Here is a 16,717-nt window from a genome sequence, read left to right as displayed (position 1 = left end):
TACTCATACTCATGCTTACTTACTTACTAATCAGTGCAGCTGTAGATGTGACAAAGCAGAATTACGTGTGGAGGATAAAAACTTCACTAAATAGCATTTCCAGGAACAGCTCTTAAGAGACTGCCACACAGGTATTTTTTAACTTAATTAAACTTCTGCTATTTGAACACACCTTGCTTTTTTTTGTTTTGTTTTTTTTATGAACATTTTGAATCGCAACAGTAGGAAATACACAAGTTTAAATAATAAAATGAATGAGAGCTGAGTTCCATTTCTGTGTTTCATGCTCTTGATATTGTGAAGTTTGGCTCACTGTCACATTAGGCCTGTTTGAGATGAGCCAGGCCTGCGCAGACGTGATATCTGGACAATGCATGCTAGCTGGATTTCCATTCAACTTGATCCTGACCTGCTATGTTGTGTTGGAAATGTAAGCAAAGATAACTGCATGAGATCTAGGCAGCTGAAGTTTCTGCCCTCCAGTGGCAAAACTACAGGGCATAATGGAGAACAGCTGGCTTTCCCTTATTTGTGAGCTGAGTGGTTCAGATGTTGGATTATCAACATGATCTGTTTCTGTAGAAACCTTTCACTTTATGTTTATCTGGGGAGCTTTTGATTTTATTAGATTTTGCACTGTGGTTTAGCGGTCCGAGAAACTGAATATATTCGGCTTACATTACAAGTAGCTCTCAGACAACATACAATTTGTGATATCTAAAATATCATTATTATGATTCCATAATGAGAATTCTAGCTCATCTAAATTTCAAAATAATTGAGTCATGTGGATTTTAAACTGTTGAGAGGCTTTATAGCATTTTAATAGGCTAACCTGTCATATTAACATTTGAAGCTTCTGTATCTCACTCTCTGTAAGCTTCTGTATAGGCAGCTGGTAATCATTATAAACATCCTCATGGATCTCAGTGATCCATGTTTCAAGCTATTCCATGTTGGGTCCTTGAATTAAAAGGACTTTGGCATCGAAAACCCTTGAAAAGCCTTGAATTTGATATTTAAGAGTTTTTGGGAACTCTGACTTTGTATCTCAACAAAAATGAAAAGCTGTCTGAATATTTTCAGTTAGCCCTACCACCAAAAGGTCTGGTAGGCCTGATTTGACGCTGGCCAAAGGGTTGCCAGTTTGTATACAGGAACACAATGTTAATGAGTACAGGCCGTTCCACCTGTTGTTTTTGTTTACTTAAATCCTGTTAATTAACCAATGCTGATGTGTGTCATGAGCGCTGTAATGGGCATGTCCTTATTCCCTCTGCTTCATCAGTAGGAAGAAGGAAGACATGAGAATGAAAGTGACATGATCATTCTGTATATGCACTGCACTTATTGCATCCATGCACAAACTACACATACAAAATGCGATAGGATGTGCATATTGTGTATCTTTGCATACACAAAGTAGTGCAGCTTAGCCAGTCATTGTATGGCGTCCATGCATTGGTGAGCACAGGAAGTAAAAACGGTGGTAGTCCCCAAAGTACAGGTGTAACAAAATGATTCATGGCTGACTTAGATGATTTGGTTGCAATGGTGCATGATGGGGAACTGTCACTGACATGGCTTGTGGGGACAATTGAACAGAATAGAGATATTGTGAATGTTGAGTAACACCTGTCATTTTCATGTTATGGCATATCAAAATTTCTGCTGTGAAAAAGGCTTATCATGGGAGCAGTCGATCTGATTTGTACAGTCAAAGCTCAAGATATTGTCCAATCAGAAGGCTCATTTCTCTGACTCAGCTGGAGGAGTAAAGAAGGGAGAAATGTCAGAATTAGGCTGTCAAAAATCTACAGTATAAAAGCCTGTGAGCCTGTACAGTTGGCAGCTTCTTCTCATTTGTTTACACTGATCACCTCACAGTAAGAGGTTCAAGTCCCGGTCTGGGCCCTTCTGTGTGGAGTTTGCATGTTCTCCCTGTGCCTGTGTGGGTTTTACTCTGGCCTCCTCATTCACAAAAACATGCACATTAGATTAACTGGAGACCAAGTTGTGCTTCCCTGAAAGGCTAAACTCACTGTCAGCCAGACTGTGGCATGTCAAGTTCAGCATGAGCTGAGATGATGGGCAGAGAGCCACTGGGCAACGAAAAAAGGCAAACGCCTACCACGTACACATAAACCATAGATCCATTATGTATGCAGACACTTGTACATAGTGAACTAATGTTGGGTTGTGATGCAGTGAGGCCACCCAAAGGCCCACCTTATACAAATTCAGTTAGAAGAGAGTCTACACATATGATGCTTTGGCACAACTGTATCGGCTCTCTACACTGAATACTGTGTATGTCTTATTTGTTTCTGTGAATCCACACCATCTCCAACTTCATTAATTGTGGTATATACAGTATAATCAATCTGATCAAAATGCCAGTCACTAGTAGGATATTAAGAATTGTTTAATATATTAAATATTAATTTAGGTATTCTTAGAAAAGATTCTCTTTATGTATGTAACATCAGATCCACACTGCACTGAGTAATTATCTGGGTTTGTTTATACTTTAGACCACTTGAGGGAGACAAAGTACATCAGAATGTAACAATACCTGACAATGTGCATTTAATGTAGTATTTATTATCTGTCTTCACATGTTGCCACAGTGATGCTAAAGGAAAGCAAAAGCCAACTGATTTAGTGTTTAGATATTTATTTAGATATTTATTATTTAATATTTAAGCATATAGCAGTGTAAATGTACTCTGTGGCATGTATACTGTAATGGTTGAGAGGTATCTGTTAGCGTTTCATTGAAAATTCTGTGTCCACTTTACCTGAACATTTAATTGGATGCTCCCACTGCTTATAAATAAATAAAATATTTAAATATACGTGTAGAGTGTGCATTTACACCATATCCAAACCAAAAGCACATAGTGTTTCATAGGCAAGTTAAATGTTGCTGTGTCATGTCAAAAATGTTAAAATCCATGACGACACATAGACGGAACCATTCTCATGAAACAGAGATCTGAAGTAGCACTCAGAATGCTGTGAACATGACACATGCCATCTGTGCAAATATTGTTACAGGTCTAACCAGTTTAGTGTTGTAAGTCAAATACAGTAAACCACCTCAAGAAATTATTAGCTGTAACTTTTTAATTAGAAGGCCAAAGTACCACAGACCAAGAGATCAAATTACTAGAGAAGCTAGCTGTTGACATTCTGTAACGGACACAGTACAAAGACAGGGTAAAGGACTTAGTTGCAAAACTGTACATGCAAAGGAAATGGATCTTTTGTCCAAGCAGACAGGTGTGTTTTTTTTCTGTCATTATGCATAAACCTGGTGTTTCCATGACATCAGCAGCCTACATAAATGTAGAGGTTCACACGTTCATGGTGCGTAGATGTTAACGTAGGGGTTGGAGGGTCAAGCCCCTCCTCATCTTCCCCGTTTTTCTCACAGAATAGAGCACTCTTGTCCCTACCTGCGGCATAATTTTATGCCAGGTCCCTCGGAACATTAACTATTAACTCTGAGGCTACCGCTAAAAGAGTTTCAACAGATAATGTTTCCTTCACCATATCAAGTGCAGTCATACTGCTGGTGTCTATAACAGGTGGAAATAACCTGAGTTGGTTATTTATTGCTCCAAATTTGCAGAGCACACGATACTTAGGGTGTGGAATGCCAAACATCTGTCCAAGGGCTGTCATGATGCCGGGATCTTCTTGGGTTCTGAATGAAAATATGCAATTTTTTTAAAGTAAAGAAGCTTCAGCTCCCATGCAAAACATTTGGTAGCCAATATTTACAGCTCTTTAAATGCCACACCCTGAGCACCTGCACAAACGACTTTTTATTTTCAATTTATTACATGATTTACTTGAAAGCACCTCTGTTTCTAAATGTTTAGTGAGACTTAACCTGCTTATGCTTCATTTCATATTGTCCCATACTGTTTCAGACAGGCTTTTTATTTTATTGATAGATTTCCCCTTTGTTCAATTTCTGTTTTACATAACAGCATCTGCATTAACTCATACACTATGTGCCATGTCTTGTGAATTTTTCATGTGTAGGAGTATCCAGTACCATAAATATATAATGTTACATAGTTGTAATGTACTGTGAAAACTGGTACTGGGAACACAACAACTGCAGTTAAAAATCTGGCTGCTGTTGTCAGACGTGTAGTGTGCAGTTCCCAGATCCCTGTGGATTAGATGTCTGTCAGCATAATACCATCATAATGTATGTTAATTATAATTATTGTGCCAATAATCTAATGTCACGATCCTGTAATGAAGGAGGATTTAGGTTATTGTTGCCCTTAAAATGAGAGCAGATGTTCATGTTACTTTATGTCACCTCTAGGTGGCCATGTTGATCATATTCTGCAGCAGGATGCAAAGTGCCCTTCGTCCTGCTCTTTAACCAAACTTTGTCAACCATCTTTATGTGTCTGATGTAGTGCTAATGATCAGTATGGTTACATCACACTTTCTAGAAGGAGAAGAAGTTACTGTGGCAGGTTCTTGTATTTAAATTAGAAGGATTGATTTGGGTTGAAATGATGCTCTTAAAATCACTCTTAAAGGGCTAGTACAAGGATTTAGTACAAGACTTATAAAATTTGGCGATTGAAAAAGCAGATATCCTGACCTTTAGTCTCTCATATGGGTCATTCTTCACAAATGCTCTCTTAATGCATCTCAACCATCATTTCCAAACCCCACAGCTTCAGTTTGAAATGCAGGGCTTTTGTTAAAAATTTAAAGTTTAATGCCCAAACTGATTTGATCTTGACATCACTGTGACATCATCATCATTTTTTTTTTTTTTTTTTTTCACTCAAACAAAATCTTTTCTCATAACATACACACCTTCATACGCACCATGTTGGGAATCCACGTGACAAGTAACAAAAACTTTTTGGTGATTTGACCATTCAATAATACGAATAGTTCTCTTTGAGCAAGGAACGAAAACAGTCGTTTGGAGCAGCATTTACAAACAGCTAACGCGATTTGGCCTTAAAAACGTGTGACAGTCAATTATAATTTAGAACAGAAAGTAAAAATGGCTTAAGGGATCACGGATGGATCAAAATAAAGTACTAATCACTGAAACGGCAGTCATAAAACCATCTATATTAGACTAATTCTGCAGCATTTCACAACATATGCTGTATCATCTATTGTGACTGAGACATAAATATGTGTGAGAATTTAAGGACTGTACCACTGCACCCCCAAATGATGTCCGCTCTCACACAGGCCATATGGCAGTGTGTGCCCAGCTCTTATTGCCAGCCCCTGCTCGGAGCACACGGCCTAACAGCTTGGTGGACACATAATTAATTTGATTCGGCGTCTGCCATTTATTTTCCAACCTACATTTTGTTAATTGGACAGAGGAGGTTAAAATCAAATGAGTGTCTCTTGGTATGTTAAGGCTAGTAATTGCACGAAATTTGCAAGATAATGGGTGCTTGTGTTGAGGACAGAGTCAGGGCTGATACTGGGCAAGAATGTAGTTTTTTGTGCTGAAGTCTCAAGAAGAGAAGAGACAGGTTATAAGATGAAAATGTAAATTATCAGCATCTGGAAAAAATGATAAAAGCGAAGGACAGAGTTTTCTACACAAGAGGAACGTGTCATTTGTGTTGTCCTGTGTTGTTTACAACATAATGGAACATGACACACACACACACACACACACCCTCCACCTCCTTTTCTCTGTTGCGTCATTTTGCTCAAGTTGCTATTTAATTCACCAAGCAATAACTGTCTCTTGCAACCAAAGTTGAATCAGACTTGGAATATGAATTTAATCAAGTTAATTGACTAGTAAATGCAAATGTTATTAGCAGCCAAATATGCAGCATAAATCTAGATGATGCCGGGTTTTTGTATTTTGTAAACATCAAAAGATGATGATGAAAGTTGTAATCTAAATGATCAGAGAGATAGAAAATGTGTATAAAGAGAAACCGTTAATTAGAAATCCTGAATATAAAATAGGTCTCTCATTGTGTTATGTTTTCATTTATTACAGTTCCTTCATTCTGACTAATTAAAAATGCCAGCGTACTCTGATAGCAAATAATTAGCTCAGAAAGATTAGAAACATTTAGGAATGTTACATAAAATGATATCATGCTCATTTTATTGACTGCTTTTTCATGTCATGGAACTTTTTAAAGTCTGTATTAACATGCCCCCTCTGTCTGAGCTGTTTTTGGGGTTGAGGAGTGAAATTATTGGGTGTCTAAGTGCTGAGGCATGGAGACAGTGCACTCGGGGTTAATGACAATACAAATGATTGCACTCATTCAGGCGGATTTCGGGGGATGATGGAGCTAGCCAGTGCCTGCAGCAGCTGGGTGGAAGGGTTCGTATGGTGCCCCTCGAGCTGAGCAAAACAGGGCACGTTGTCCACGGCGGCAATCCCTGCTGTTGTTAATCACCTGCCTCCCCCCCCAATCTCAACCCCCCTTTCCCTGCTTCTTTCTCTCTCTCTCTTTCCCCTGCACTGATTTGCAAGTGCAGATTAATCAGTGCATGGGGGCCTTGATGAAATTTTGCTGTTATTGTTCCCAATTTTAGCAACATCTTTTATTGTCTTCATCATTCATTTACAGGAGGGAGATGGGGGGGGGGGGGACTGTGTCAATTATGCAAATGATGTTGCACACTTTTGCAGATTACTTCATTCAGTTGCCATTGTTTGGGAGAATTTAATTATTAAATATTATTATGCTCATGTTTCCTTCAATTTTCTGAAGCTTTGTTTCAATTTGATCTCTCCTCCAGCTGCTCGTCCCTCTGCTCTGAGCCAGAATCAAAGCAGTCTGGCACGCCAAGGCCAAACAAACTCCCCTCAATTTAATGATTTTGAAGTTTGTAGCTCGCTCTCATCTGTGGGCTCAAAACTATGATTGGAAAAAGGCAAAGCACATTCAGTTTAATGACCAGGAATTGAATTCAAGTTTATTCCAAAACTGACATTCAATTATGTCGCACTTAATGATATTTTAATCTCTTTTCTGTAATTCCCAGGAATTGGCTTTTCAAAGGCTTTGTCTGGCAGCAACACAGACGGCCTGAATAAAGAATACAGATTGGTATTAGATCCTACCGATGATAGGGAAATTAAAGCTTTCATAGTTCACACATTTAGAGGAAAGGCAGTGTTCGCTTATAAGACATTTCAGTCTCTGTGTCTTGAAGCCATCGCTGCCATCTTCTTTTCTGGCATTGTAAGTTGGACATTTTGATGTTGCAGTACAGTTTAGAAAGCATTAATCAATTTCTGCAAGCTCTTTTTGTTAATTCCCTATGTAGGTTATGGGAAATTTGTTAGGTGTCGATGGACTGATTAGGATTTGATCATGCTTATTGATCTTGTAAGCTTTGTTCCATGTAAGAGCGAGAACAGTATGTAGCAGAGTAGAATTTGTTTGGAAAATAAAGTTGAGAATTGAAATATGAAACATATGAGAATGTATATGAGAAAGGTCTGCTTGTGCTGTATGGTCTTAGTGGATTGAACTGACCAGCTGTCCGCACGACAAACTGACCAACACTGCCACCCTCGGGGCCATGTGCACTTCGTTAGGAGAGTGACTGAAAATAAATCTGCAAAACCAAATTCAGATATTTTAATTCTTTCATTTCTGTGAAATCCTTAATATCTCCACTCACAAATATGATATGTCAAATGAATGACAATCTAATATTACTTACCGTAATTTATTTATAGGTTATTGAGAATAATACCTAGAAATAAAATTAAACCAAACTGATGAATTTAGCGCAACTTCTACATGTGAAGATAATAAAGATGAATGTAAAGTTATGACAAACAAAATCAGTGTTGCTGACCTCTTCTTACTGACTAAAGAGACCTGTGGGACTTGCTTAGATCTAGGAGTTTTAGAGTCAGAAGAAGTGTATTCCTAAGTTCATGACTAAAAGTAAAAATTAAGGTTTCTTACTTGATCTCATTTATAGTAGTTTGATAAATACTGGCTCTGAACTTGGCTATTGCTTCTTTTGACTCCTGCAAAATCAATACGGCTCCTCTTTGGCTGCATACCCTGGCTGAGAAATCCTATGAGGAACCTATGACACAGTTTATCTCATGCACACGGCTTTCCTCACCACAGGTTACTGGTGGAATTATACACCAAGTGCACCTTTGACTGCACCAGTTTAAAGGAGTACAACAGGTTCACGAACAGCCTTGTGGAGGGGGGTTCACAAGGGGTTGGGGGCTGGGCCGGAAAAACATAACCCGAGGAGCAGTTTCTCGCTGATTACTCATTGACATTTTCCTGCCTTGTGGGATACTTCTATTTCTGACAGTTGCTCCCGCAGTGGGTGTGTTCAGCGGCATGTCCGGCGCCACTCGTCATGTTGGCCATGGCTGTGGCTGGGAGGAACAGCTGTCTGTGTTAACGAGGCCATAGCCACACAGACCAGTGAGGCGGCGGTGCCTGAGCAGACCAGAGCACCACTCAGGCTCCATAAGGCCCCGGGATACGTAAACAATGACTTAATGAGAATGCGTGCCATTACTGTAATTAACACAGCTCACGTCAAGCACTGTCAGCTTTCAAGAGTTTCAGGAAGGTCTTGCATTACATTGAAAAGGCTGGCATGCAATGACCAGAGGCCCTCCCTGCGATATTCGCAGTGCAGCCTATACACAGCATAAACGCACACAATAAGATGGTACATAGAAAGATTACAATCTACCAACTGTAATTAAAACACTGAGCGTAAGTGTCTTTATTAACAGCATTTAACTGCTGATAATGACAACATCTTAATATACCTACTTAGATTTTTGTTTATGTCAGTCAAGTTTCCCGTTTATTATTTTTGATCAAAAATAAATCACATCACTCACAGATGCACTTTGTATCTAAAGGCAATACAACGACTCAGCAGGATGAAATGTAGCAACATGTCAGCTTTTGCTTTTCAGGTTATATTTTCACTGTTGATACTCTTTTTCTTCTTTGTTCTTCATCTGACCACATAAGATCAAAACAAAGTGGAAAACACAAATAATGCCTGACATTCTAATGGCCATTATTGTAATGTTTACAATGTTCAAGTGTACTGAGTAAAATTAGTGACTCTTCTTCATGTTAATTGTTAAGATATACCCTTGTTTACAAATACATTTTATTGTTTGTTGTTTTACAGTTAGTGAATCTTGAACTGAACTGAATGTTCGGTTTTAATGAAAATAACTCACATAAAGGAAGAAACCTCATAAAGTGCTGTTCCTTCTGTTCACAAGCAAGATGAAGTGAGGCCTAGTTTCTTATTCAGCATACACTGTGCACAATTATTAGGCAACTTATATCTTTGAGGATTAATTTTATTATTGATCAACTACGGTGCTCTCATTCAATCCAAAATGTTAATGAACCTCTAACCTGAATATTTAAGGAGATAAAAGTGAGGCTTTGGCTTTCTTAGGAGAATATCTATGTGCGCACAGTTATTGGGCAGCTATTAGTGTGCAGAATTATTATGCAACTAAATGAAAATTGATAAATTTCCCGTTTCACTTTTTATTTTTATCTTAAAGTGAGAATACTAAGCAAACAATTCAGAATTTACAAACATCTGACAATCTGACATTTCAAAAAAACAAAACAAAACAAAAAAACAGTGACCAATGTAGCCACCCTTCTTTTCAATAACAGTCATAAACCTTTCATTCATGGAGCCTGTCAGTTTCTTGATCTGTTTACGATCAACTTTTTTGTGCAGCAGCAACCACAGCCTCCCAGACACCGTTCAGAGGTGTACTGTTTTCCTTCACTGTAAATCTCCCATTTAAAAAGGGCCCACAAGTTCTCAATAGGGTTATGGTCAGGTGAGGAAGGGGGCCGTTATTCTTTCATCTTTAAGGCCTTTACTGGCTAGCCACACAGTGGAATACTTTGATGCATGCAACAGAGCATTGTGAAGCAAGGTGAAACTGTCACCTTGCTTCACGCTCTTTCAGTGGAAGTAAAAATGTGCTGTTCTATCACTGTTGAGTGAAGTAAGAAGAGAGCTGGAAGCATTTACAAGCAGTTCAACAATGTCCTATTGCTCTAGAGGTGTGTTATTAATCACAAAAGACGTCCACGGGTCGAGCTGTCCACCAGAGTTTGGCTCAGGAGGTAGCGTGAACTCTAGTTTTTGGCTTAAAACAGATGGAATAATTGGCGCTCTTGCAAAGTTGGAAGCTGTTGGATCTCACCAGTGCTGAGTGTGAGATTTGGTTGAATGAGCCCCTTTTTTAAATACTGAACATTTATATTAAATTGTGGGGTCACATTAAATTTTATGACAATATTATATATAAAAAAAATCCAGGACAAACTTTTCTTTTCCCACAGGGGCAAGCAGCTTTCACAGTGAGCTTTGGCAAGCTGAGGAATTTGCACCCAAACGTTTTGGCGCAAGGGCCACACTGGGTTTTAAAATTTGACAGACGGTACGGTGAGTAGCAGATAGAAGGGGTGTGAACTAATATAAATTTGCACGTGAAACTCATTACCTAAAAAAAGTTTTATTCATTTTCAGCATCACTCTTTTTTTTGCCAGCTTTTTGCCAGGTTTGGTGTCAGTTTAGTTGTGGCAATTCTCAGGACAGCTCTCAGGTGTCAGTTAACTGGAATCTGTGGGGTGCCAAACAACACCAGCCTCTTCTGTGTCATCTGCCAGATGTTTAGAAACTTGGTTTTGTTTAGTGAAGCATAAAACCCATCCGGTTTAAGTGAGTTGAACTTCTCCTTTAAGACGGAGTCACACTGAAGATCTATCAGTTCCTATTGCAACTCCTGCGGCACTGTTTCAGAGTCCTGTGACAGGGGACATGACACCAACTGAAGTGACTTCTCCATTTTTTTCAGCATCAGAGAATCGACGGCAGAATTCTCCATGCAGGTCATCCAGTGACCTGCTGTATTTCTTCATCAATTTGGCTTTGAAAGTCTTCACATTTGTATACATTCCATGCACAAATTCATCTTTCCCTTGTAGCTTTGCGTTCAGTTCATTCATGAATGCCGGTATGTCCACAGCAAACACAAAATCACAAAGCCAATATGTGTCGTTCAGCTCAGGAAAATCATCGGCTTTCCCCATTAACTCCAAAAATGAGCTTATCTCCCCTTTGAGCTCCCTCACTCGCTGACATACTTTCCCCAAACTTAACCAATGGACATTAGAGTGGTTATGGAAGTCCTCTTGATCAGCATCAGTTTGTTCAAGGAATTTAATGGTTTGACGATGGCTAAGTCCCCTCATTTGTATGAAGTTAACGAGTTTTATGAACTACCTTCTCAACACGATCAAGCTGCAATACAGACTTGCACAGGGCTTCCTGGTGGATTGTGCATTGTGCAAAAGTTTTTTTTCTTTTACCTTATCCTGGGTTCTTTTCAGCAGGCCGACGTTTTTTCCTGTTACCTTTGGCGAGCCATCTCAGGTGACAATTCGCCATGGTACACCATGGTAGCTTCAGCCTCTCAATGACACCAGTCACCCTGTCATACAAGTCCACTCCTTGTGTTGTCCCCTTTATGGACTCCATGGCCAAAAACTGCTCCAGGCTAGGGCTCAGTGCAATGGCAAATGTGAAGAATGAATATTTGTGCAGAGACGACGGACTCGGCTTTAGCAAAGGTCGTTAGTTTTTGGAGTGTGCCATCTAGTGGAACCAAGGAAAATGCAGGGTATTACAGGAGAAAGGTGAAATAAATGCAGTCTTTATGACAATTTTGTAAATGCTTGATTGGCCAGATTAAACAGTGCAGTGGGCTGTATGAGGCCCGTGGGCCGTAATTTGCTCACCACTGATATAGGATGTGCCTGTACTGAATATACTGAGCATACTGTCGAGACATGGATTGCGCTCAAAGTGTGGGTTGAGACCTTTCTTCAAATGTTTTGATGCTCTTCTTTGACTGACATCTGAGTGTCAGATAATTACCTCTACACTGGCTTACACTACCATTTGTTCTGGGTTGATGCAATTAAACTGATAATAAAATGTATTTTGTAGTGTGGATGAAAATACAGAATGCATTCTGTAGGCCCTACAGGCTATGTTTGTCTCTTTGTGCCATTATTTGGGCAGGCTGTGGATGCAACCTAGTCGGTTAGAAAAGCCTTTTTGCAGGGAAGCAACATTATTAACAGTTAATCATGGAGTGAAGTTGTCAGCGGGGGTGGCTGCAGTTTTCATAATGGCCTAATTTCTTGCAATTGCAGACTAATTATAAGCATTTGCAATTGTCGCAAATTCTCTTTGTGACTATGCGGGAACTTTTAATATGGAGTTTATTGTCCAGGGATGAGTTGTTGGGTTATGTGTTTGCAAAACACCACAGGGCATAACAACACCATAAAGCTGTGACATAACTGCAGCATAATTAAGAATGTAAATTCTTAACAACAACAGAAGCCTATTTTATGCCAAAGTTACAGTCCTGTATTGTGTAGTTGTGAATGAAAGAAATATGAATTAACACATAAAGTCATTTGTGTAAACAAAATCAACTTTTGACTAAATATTAATAAAATAAATGCTAAAACGATGTATGTATGTTAAAACGACTAATTTGCTTGCTTGTTAAGTTAAGTTACTTGCTATAAGGTCAGTCTCTCTCAGTCCCTGTTTTGATTTATTTTTTGGTTTCATTTTATTTTGTCTATTTTAATGAAGCCTTACCACTTACGAAATATTATTTTATGTGCGTTTCAGAGGCAGAGAGAGACACAGAGAGAGAGAGATAATGAAAGAGAAAATAATGTGTGAGTTTAAAGGTCCAGTGTGTGGGATTGGGGTGGATCTATTGTCAGAAACGGATTATAATGTTGATGAGTGGGTTTGTGTAACTGTCTGATGATTAGTATTTAATCTTCTGAAACAAAGAACAGTTGTGTTTTCGTTACCTTAGAACAAGCCTTTTATATCTAGCAGATCCTCCTCTGCAGAGTCCGCCATGTTGTATTGCCATGTTCTACAGTAGCCCAGAATGGACAAAACAAACACCTTCTCTAGAGAGGGCCACTATAGGGGAAGGTCAAACGAGGGCTGTAGAGTTGTTTGCAGTCTGTAACCTCACCCCTGCACGCCACTAAATCCTTCATGCTGCACCTTGAATATACAGTAAGCTTTTTACTTTTCAGTTTTGAAATGTTCTATATTACTACATAGGAGATGCCCTCAAGATATTGTTAAGGTGAAAATGGCATCCATTGTGTTCACTTTTGCAACTGAATTTTGATGGCTGGTTTGCCATAGTTTTCATACCCTAATTAATATTAATCAGTCAGTAAGTTTGTCTTATTAGTTATGACTTAGCTATTAGTATTTCAATTTTTTTTGCTATTGTTCTGTTATAGTTGTACCCTGATTTAGTTAAAATCAGAAATGTCACTAGTTAAGGTCCACATAGTGTATAATGATGATCTAATGTCAGTATTTAGTGCAGTGTGCAAGTCCTCTAGCTGAGAACATGCAGTTGTGTTTAATCCAGTGAGGTAAGAGCAATGGCTTATGACTGATTTCTATAGCTTTCCCACAGGAAATAAGCAGTAGATTTGTAATCCATTTAAATATTCATTTTTAAGTTTGATTGTTAATGTCTCTGTCTGCAACATCACTGGCTTCCTGCGGTGGAAGAGCTGTTTTCTGTGTGGTGCAGTGTCTGTGTGATATACCCAAAATGTGTTTCTTGATTCTATCTGGAGGGAAGAGTGGAGCGGAGATCTGCTGTTTGGTCAAAGGCAGGGTTTATGTGGCTTCACACATGTTGGACGTAGCCACTGTTGGCTTGTTTTGCAATCATTTTCACTTCTTACAGCAGTGCAATGACTGTCTGATAGTGTAAGGCCGGATTGGGGGGGGTGGAGGCAGGAGTAAATCATATCAACAGAGATGAAAGGGGAGCTATAATTAGAACTGAAGTCAAAAAAGAGCATTTGTGAATGCTCATAATTTTCAAAATTGTAACACCTTGTATTGTGATCACAGGAAGAGATGTGGAGCTGTGTAAAATATAAACCATAATGTGTTAATCTGCTCATGCTTTTTGACATATACGCAGTTGAAAATAATACAGAGACAATGTATTTAATGTTTTACCACATCAACTTCAATGATTTTTGTAAATGTATGCTAATTCTGAATTTGATAAAACTTGTTTCAAACAGTTTTGGACAGAAGCGACAAAAGGGTGCTGTAAAAACATCAGATTGGAATGTTCCACAGGTAAACAGGTTCGATGGTAGGATCATGATTGGGTATGAGAGGGGCATCCTCAAAACGCTCACTTGTTCTCAAGGATGGGCCAAAGTTCACCTCTTTTTGAAACACATTATTGTATCAAAGACATGACCACATGGGCTCAAGAACACCTGAAACGTCATCAGCAAACACAGTTCATTGCAAATGATTGTATTATGTTGTGTGTGTGATGATGGCACAAGGACTTTACCACTGGCTAGTCTAACAAACCGACAAACGATTACTTATGATTGCTTTTTGACACTTTCATCATTTCATCAATGGCTGTAGTTATTTAGCGAAGTTTTCTTCACTGCAGGAGGAAAAATACAGCAAACAGTCAGCATTATCTAGCTTTTTTATTCGTTATGCAAAATCAAAAAAGGTAAAGTTATATCTGTACTGTCACACCTAACCTGTTTGGTTCTGCTAAAAGAGACTGAATCAAGACGGCTTGAAAAGGTGGGACAGGAGCGTAATTTCACATTGCTGTTAAAGCCATCGGCTGATCACGAGCAGTTAGAGAAGCAATCTTGTAATTTTTTTTAAAGCTGTGTATAGGCCTAAATACTTTTGTGGCCATGGTAACACATATACATGTAAGGACCAGTATTTCTCCTGAGTAATGTTAGAACTGCTGTGTTTGTGTCATTCCTGTGTTTTTGTCATTTCATGTCTGTTTAATATAGTGTGGCAAAAGCCCCACAATAGGATAATCATTACTGCACAAGAAACCTCCCTTTTGTCCTGTCAGTGACTATTCATAACATGTGGTCGATTTGCAGTCCTATAATACTAATAATGCTGATAATAATTTCTTCATGAGCTTTGTGCGACACCGAAGGACATAAACATGCACATCAGAAGCATTAAAGTGCTGCAGAAACTTCTGGGTACCTTCATCTGCTGCAAGTTTTGACCTTGGTGAGATTAGCTACATTCAGTAAAAAATAATTAGCTTATTGTTGCTACAGAGACATCTGTCATGATTTGATAAGTTGAACAGGCAGTTTCAGAGTCATGTCAGAGAAATAAAAATGAAGAGAGACTCAGAACTGTGATACACTCACCACTGTAGGCTTCTTTGGTACTCTACATGTCGGATATATAGAATAATTTTTGACCTAGTCTTTTGATCCGTTCCCAAAAGCCAAATGTTGAGGGCTATGTTGTAGTGCGTAACATGGCCCCCTGGTTTCTTGTGCCACCCCAAAATCACCACCGGTCCCATCCTGGCCACCCTATTGAAAACTGCCTCGCTCTGCCACTGTTCTATATTCTTGTGTCTTTTACATTAGTGTTGATTAATTGAGGCTAACACAGTCAGTGTTTGTTTAAGGTTTAGGGAGTGACTGAGCCCCAGACATGGGGGGCTTCATTTTTATTCACTGAGCTTGCGTGGCCCCTGTTACTCCCCCTTTCACTTTTTCACTTAACTTGCAACTGAGTTTGTGTTGACCGGTGTTTTTAGCACTTGGTTGGTAATGCGAAGGTGATATACAATTTAAAATTTTTATTGTTGCTCCTACCGTGTTTCACCAAGTATAATCAACTATTAGGACAAAGTAAATGCACTATTCAGCAGTTCTGTCACACCTATAACCAATGTTTTCATTACTTTTTGATTGTGTTTGTAACAATGACTGAAATTTGTGAAAGGGTGTAGATCCTATTTGGTATGATTGGACTACACTGGACTCGCCTGTACTGTTCTCAGTGTCTTTTCTTCTTTCTCTATCTCTCATTTGCTTTATCTCTACCCACTCTCTCTCTCTTCCCCCCCTCACATTCTTTCCTTCAGAGAAAAGAGGGCTACGCATTAATGAGTCAATGCGGAGCTGTATTATGTTTAATTAGGTAGTTTATATAATGAGGTGTTCATTTCTAATGGAGGGACATGCTGTGAGCAGCACATCTGCAAGAATAACTCAGGCAATCAGCGGCATGAGGACCCATGGAACTGCAAATGAGACTTACTTACTCAGAAATGAATTATGTCTCAGTGCCTTTCCCAAAGCCCATTAATTAAATCCACTGGCATCAAGGTCTTTTTCTTAATTTCATGTACCATTAGCATAATAAACACAATTTGAGTTAGCACAATGTGATCAGTTTAATGGATGCTATTTATTTTACTTTATTATTTAAAGCTCCAGTAATGGGGGGAGAAACATAAATATATCTCTACGGCTCCCTCTATGAAAAACTCCCATCAGGCCCTGGCGTCGACACAGATGCTCGTCTTAGTGGCCCCATACATTTGGAGAGCTGCTGCTGCCCTTACGAGTGCGCAGAGTGGAAAGGTGGTACATGGCTATAATTTCAGGGTGCTAGACTGCGGTTCAGTGTAAACTTGGGCCAGGTTTCACATTCATTAAAAATGGGCCTGTGGTCTTGTATGTCACAATCTCCTGACTCATAATGTTTGGT

At 39.1% G+C, this 16,717-nt stretch overlaps 1 protein-coding gene across 2 annotated transcripts in view; it reads left to right on the top strand.

Annotated features, from left to right (window-relative positions):
* The window catches only part of LOC124060757, a 193,125-nt gene that overhangs the window by 1,208 nt on the left and 175,200 nt on the right, over positions 1-16,717 (top strand). The window lies entirely within an intron of this gene.

Source organism: Scatophagus argus, chromosome 6 (assembly GCF_020382885.2).
Source record: "Scatophagus argus isolate fScaArg1 chromosome 6, fScaArg1.pri, whole genome shotgun sequence".
NCBI classification, from domain to species: Eukaryota; Metazoa; Chordata; class Actinopteri; family Scatophagidae; genus Scatophagus; species Scatophagus argus.
This window is presented reverse-complemented; position numbering and strand designations above follow the sequence as displayed.